The following is a 6366-nucleotide window of genomic DNA, read 5'->3' as shown; positions in this document are numbered from 1 at the left end:
AGCAGATTGTTACAGATCTAAACAGAAACTTGGGCCGCGCCCTTGATGCATACTGTCAACACAGGTGGAACGTCTCCTTGCGTCAACAATGGAAGTGGTAAGCTCACATCCTAAGAGAACTCGACACTCTTAATTTATGATGTAACCGACGTCCTTAAGTGAGCAAGCAAACTGTCGTACACACGTCTGAGTAAACGGAGAGATTTTTTAGGGCTTGACCTTTGTCCCAGTGCCACAGTGGCACTTCCCGCAATGTAGTTTGCAAGCAGTACGCGTGCCCAGTCTGTCGTATGTATACCGAACTCGCCGGTTGATCTCCCTAAACCACCCACGGAATAACGTGCAACCGACTTCTCAAAAACGTGTAATTTCTTTCGCTGCACACGATCTACGGATTCTAAATTCGCATTCGCTCCAACGAGCCTACTGTTTCTTCGAGAGCCGAAACTTTATTTGAGGTAAGTTTTGTTCTAGCCGTACATTATGAGATTCAAAAGACATGTGATACCTTCGCGGTATGTTGTTGCAAATATGTTGGGGAAAGACCACTTTAGAAATTTTATGTTATGGAGGATGATTGTGTTTCTCTCTGCAGATGACAACTGTATTACTATCGAAGTTTAATCTACACTCTACTCGGGAGATTGAGGATTAAAATGGTCTTACACTTAGTATTCATCCTTAGACTATACTTCGTGCTAATAGAACCATTTTAGGTCATGTTCTGAAACAATTTTGAAGACATTCTTTAGCCAGTGCTTTGAGAAATAAGGTGACAAGTAGTCTATATCCTAAATCGACAGAGTATGAAAATATATCCGTATTACTGTTTTATCCACTTACCACATTTGTTCCCCATCATTTAGTGATTGTAACGGCGCATTTCGGTACAGTTTAAAGAAGAGTCTGGCAAGAGGAAGCACACAGACATTGTCAGTTGCAAAAGCAAGAAGATATTTGTAGTACTATAACATACTGATTCGTCTTCCTTTTCCTAATGTTGTGTTTCTGTTTGCCGTTATTGGAGAAAAACGTTAACCTCTAATGGCAGAACAGTGTACGTAAACGTTGGAAGTAGGCATGACAGTCAGGGATACGGCTAAAGTAAAGTGTAATAAACACTTAAAATGAGATTAATAATGAATTGATACGATCAAACGATTTTGGTATCTTAGGCAGTTGAATTTTGGCTCACTAGACAGCAAAAGAAATAAGGAATGGATTCCAAATAGCCTGATGTGTTTTTCGTAATCTAAAAAGAAGTATCGAAACCAAACTTTCCAAGCGGCTGCAGTCCGAAGTTGACAGTTAGTAAGTAATATCAGTTTCGATTATAATGCTGATGACAATGATTATGACGATTGTGTCTTTAAAGACACTAAATTTCGAAGGTCATCAGTCTTTCATTGAACACCCTTGAGCAATTCTATGTGGCTTCGAAGGTCATCAGCCTATCACTGAACTCCCAGCAGGGAATCTATGTGACATTAAGGAGAGTATACCACCACGACTGACTCTATGCGATTTAAAGAGACTGAACTTAGAAGGTCATTACCGTCTCCTTAAACCTCTAGGATTGACTCCGTGTCGCTTAAGAGAAAAGGCCATCAACCTTTCACAGAAAAAAAAGAAATAAAGACTTTGGCTCTTTCCACATCCCACAGACTCCTCTCCAAGGGATCCATGGAAAACGATAAAGGTAATGTAATGAATCCCTCTATGTACCCCATCTCTCTGGGTTTCACGCTCAAGTGTGAGAACGTTTTCAGTTTGTTTGCGCAACGTGTATCTGAGCCGGGGCGTGGGAATCAGACTGGTAATTGCCTAGCGGGATGTGAGGAATCACGTAAAAGTTACCTACAGGCTGACCAATTCCCAGCCCTCGTCGTTAATCCGCGAGGCGAATTCAGAAACAGATAACATCAGATACGACTTTTGTTAGGGAGACATGAATATTTAATGAGAACATAGTTTGAAATAAGAATCTACAGACCAAGAATTTGACGTGTATATCTATGTTTGGTTCTCACCTTTGGGATAAGTTGTGTAGAAAATGGGCTTATAACACGAAAGCTAAGTCATACAGTAATTATAAAGTGTGTGTAACTAGAGTGAAAAACCGTTTTGCTTAGTTAATACGTTATACATTGAGGTGACGAAAGTCATGGGACGGCGATATTCACATAAACAGATGGTGGTAGTACTATGTGATCAAGGCATAAAAGGGCAGTGCAGTGGTGAAGCTGTCATTTGCATTCAGGTGACTCATATAGAAAAGTTTTCGAAGTGATTAAGGCCGCATGCCGGGAATTAGCAGACATCGAACGCAGTATAGTAGTTAGAACTGCACGCATCGGACATTCTATTTCGGAAACTGTTACAGAACTCAATATTCCGAGATCCACAGTGTCAAAAGCGCGCCGAGAATACTAAATTTCAGGCTTTACCTCTCACTACAGACAATACAGTGGCCGACGGCCTTCATATAACGACAGAATGCAGCAGCGTGAGCATAGAGTTGTCAGTGCTAACAGACAAGCAACACTGCATGAAATAACCGCAGAACAATGTGAGAAGTATGACGAAAGTACCGTTAAGGGCTGTGCTGCGAAATTTGGCGTTAGTGGACTACGACACAGACGCCCAACGCAAGAGCACATCACCTGCAGCGTCTTTCCTGGGTTCGGACCAAATTGGTTGGACCACAAAGTTGTCAACAAGGCACTGTGCAAGCTAGTAGTAGCTCCATAATGGTGTGGGTTGTGTTTACATGGAATGACTGGGTCCTCTGGTTCAGTTGAACCGATCATTGCCTTGAAATGGTTATGTTCGGCTACTTGGGGACAATTCGCAGCCATTCATGGACTTCATGTTAACAAACGACGATGGAATTCTTATTCATGGTAATGTATCATGTCAGCGGACCACAACTGATTGTGATTGGTTTGAAGAACATTCTGGACAGTTGGAGGCGATGATTTGGCCATCCAGATCGCTTGACGTGAATCCGATCGAATATTTACGGAATATAATAGACATATCAGTTTGGGCACAAAGTCTTGTTCCGGCAATTAGGGACGGCTACAGAGGCAGTTTGGCTCGATATTTCTGTAGGGGATTTCCAATGACTTGTTGAGTCCACGCCTCATCGAGCTGCTGCATTGCCCTTGGCAAATGAGGTCCGACAAGATATTAGAAGGTTATCCATTACTTCTGTCACCTCAGTCTAAAACGTTACACCAAGAACACATAGTTGAATCAATTAAAAAGTATTTTATTAATGAGAGCCCGCTTCGAATGTACCAAAGTGGCATGCAGACGTACGAGCGGATATACATCGTAGAAATGTGTTTTACAGACTACGCCATAGTTTCTGCAAAAGGTCTTCGGCTATCTTCAACATCTGGAGATGGCTGAAGCCCGCTTATCCAGTCCCAAATTATCGTTGATTAGTTTGAGACGTCGAACCATTCTACACAAAGACGTCCATCGATAGCGAAAAAGTGCACCTTATACGACTGATGACCAAAGCAATGAAGGGAGGCGTAGTGGGATCTGCTAGGTAAGAGAGGTAAACAAATTTAGAGATCTGGGAAGATGTAATAACGCCTTTAACGGAAATGCCTGTCTGAGAAATTTTACAAAAATGTTAAATGAAATGACAGTAATATACAGTATAACAAAGTTTGTATGATTAGAAATAATATTACTGTATAAAACAAACCGATAGAACATAAATCGCAGTTATACCTGTAATATGACATGACCTATGGCCGAAACCATACTATGAACCTATGGTATATAAAGTTTGACTTTATTGGGTCCCTCAGACATAGTTACAACTTTTTTCTGGAAAACATCGCGAAATATGTTTTTTCTGGTTAAATGCACTTCAAGGAAACTGTCCAGCTCGAGAGGAATATTAAATACAAAAATTAGTTGGAAAATACTTCAATGTAACTCAAACGACAATGTCACCAGATTTTGAAATGGAATGGTATCTTTGAACAATATGTTTAAGTGGAAATTTTTTCTCGAAAATACATTTTTGGGATGTTGTATTCGAAGGTACAGAAATTTTGTAGGTTACTGCATATCCGTAAGCATACCTTTAGTTGATTGAGGTGTGCATGAAATTATTTCACTCGTCATCACACTTATATTTGACAGGTACTCTGAATTTCTGAAATTCTCTGTGACAGAGTTGCTAAATATATAGCAGTATCACGGTTGTTGTGTGATTGAGGCAATCTAGGCCTCATCACAGATCTGCGTGCTGTGTAGTTCTACTTAATTTTATCCATCCGAAATTCAGTGGAAGAGGAAGCAGTGGCCACAAACGTTGTCAGATAATAATCTTTTTTGTCAGAAGATGATGAGGGATATCGAAGATACAGCGTGTCAAATCTCAGTCCACAGTTATGGAATATGATTGCCTGTAAAACAAAGTGACTGTGAATTTGAACATTAGATATGCAAATGATTCTTGCATAATAATTACTGAACAACAAAAACTGTTCTATACATAAATACGATATAATAGTTTTCTTTAGTCTTAAAAGACTATATTTATACAGGGCAAACGTAAGGTCCTTAAACATTTCTGTGGAAAAGTAAATTTACTAATAATGTGCGATATGTTACGGAACATGTATCACAATAGAACCACAAAGCAGAACATCTCCAAGTCTGAGAATTGCTGCCAGCGGTCTTACATACAATGAAACACACTATGCAGACTAGTTACAGACATTTGATCAAATGCATCTCCAGTTCGTTGTTTCAATTGTGCCATACTGATAATCTTCATCTTCTACACTTAAGCCTTGATACGCCGCCTGCAAATTAATCGAAGGGATTCATTATAAATTTGTTACACACTAGGTTCAATCAGTTGAGTGGATTTTATCTCCACTTTTACATATTATAATGTGGTAAATAACAAATGTTAATTTATCTGATATAGTTTAATTATTAAGTGAACTGTGCGATGGATTTCCAATATTCGAGAATAATTGCATAATTTGTTAATCTCAACGACTGGCTAAAATATCGCTTCATACCATAATCGGTTTTTAGTGCCTACACACCTATTTTTATTTTAACACATCAACTTTTACCACATCAACTTTTACCAGTGACTTAGCCTACAAAGGACAGTGAAAATATCTTATTCATGAAAGGCCACAACTGCTCGTTATCCTCCCAGAAGATTTTAAAATCGCTAAATGCGGTGTAATACTTGTATGTGATTTATAAGTTTTGAGTCCGTCTCTCCGACGTCTCCAGACATCCTGTGCATGGTAGTAACCGTGGAGCCTGGAAGAGTAGGACAGATGTTCTAGTGAGTTAATGTCTGCAGTCGAGGCGTGTTGTGCAGTAATGTGACCTGTAAATTACGCACAAACCAACTACGGTTTTAATTTACCTAGAATGTTCGACAGTCTTCTGACTAGTTTGGTGCGGCCCGCCACGAGTTCCTCTCGTGTGCTGACCTCTTCACCTCAGAGTAGCACTTGCGACCTGCGCCATTAATTATTTGCTGGATGTATTGCAATCTCTGTCTTCCCCTACAGTTCTTGCCTTCTACAGCTACCTCTAGTACTATGGAATTCTTTCCCTGGTGTCTTAACAGATGTCCTATCATTCTGTCCCTTCTCCTTGTCAGTGTTTACCACATTTCATTTCCTTTCCGATTCGACGCAGAACCTCCTAATTCTTACCCTATCAGTCCATCTAATTTTCAACATTCGTCTATAGTACCACATCTCAAATACTTCCATTCTCTTCTGTTCCGGTTTTCCCACAATCCAAGTTTTACTACCATACAACGCTGTGTTCCAAGCGTGCATTCGTAGTAATTCCTTCCTCAAATTAAGGCCTATTTTTGATACCAGGAGATTTCTCTTGGCCAGGAATGCCCTTTTCGCCCGTGGTAGTCTGCTTTTGATGTCCTCCTCGGTTCACCCGTCATTGGTTATGTTGCTGCTCAGATAGTAGAATTCCTTAAGTTCATCTACTTCGTTATCATCAAGCCTGATATTAGGTTTCTCGCTGTTCTCATTTATACTACCACTCATTAATTTAATCTTTCCTCGGTTTACTCTCATTCAATATTCTGTTCTCATTGGACTGTTCATTCTGTTTAGCAGATCTTGTAATTCTTCTATACTTTCACTCAGGATAACAATGTCATCAGCGAATCGTATTATTCATATCCTTTCACCTTGAATTTTAATTGCGCTCCTGAACCTTTCTTTATTTCCATCATGGCTTCTTCAATGTATACATTGAACAGTACGGGCGAAAGACTGATCCTTCTCTTTCACCCTTTTTAATACGAGCGCATCGATCTTGGTGGTCCAC

General features: G+C 39.9%; 1 protein-coding gene across 1 annotated transcript in view; it reads left to right on the top strand.

Moving 5' to 3' along the window:
• Positions 1-297: 297 nt before the first annotated feature.
• The window catches only part of LOC124545199 (sodium-coupled monocarboxylate transporter 1-like), a 172770-nt gene continuing 166701 nt past the window's right edge, over positions 298-6366 (top strand). Inside the window, exon 1 of the mRNA XM_047124063.1 lies at positions 298-458. The gene's annotated coding sequence lies outside the window, so the exon portion shown is untranslated. The remainder of the gene's footprint in view (positions 459-6366) is intronic.

The sequence above is a fragment of the Schistocerca americana genome, chromosome 8 (assembly GCF_021461395.2).
Source record: "Schistocerca americana isolate TAMUIC-IGC-003095 chromosome 8, iqSchAmer2.1, whole genome shotgun sequence".
Taxonomy (NCBI): Eukaryota; Metazoa; Arthropoda; class Insecta; order Orthoptera; family Acrididae; genus Schistocerca; species Schistocerca americana.
Note: the sequence above shows the minus strand (reverse complement) of the source record. Positions and strands in the feature narration are given on the sequence as shown.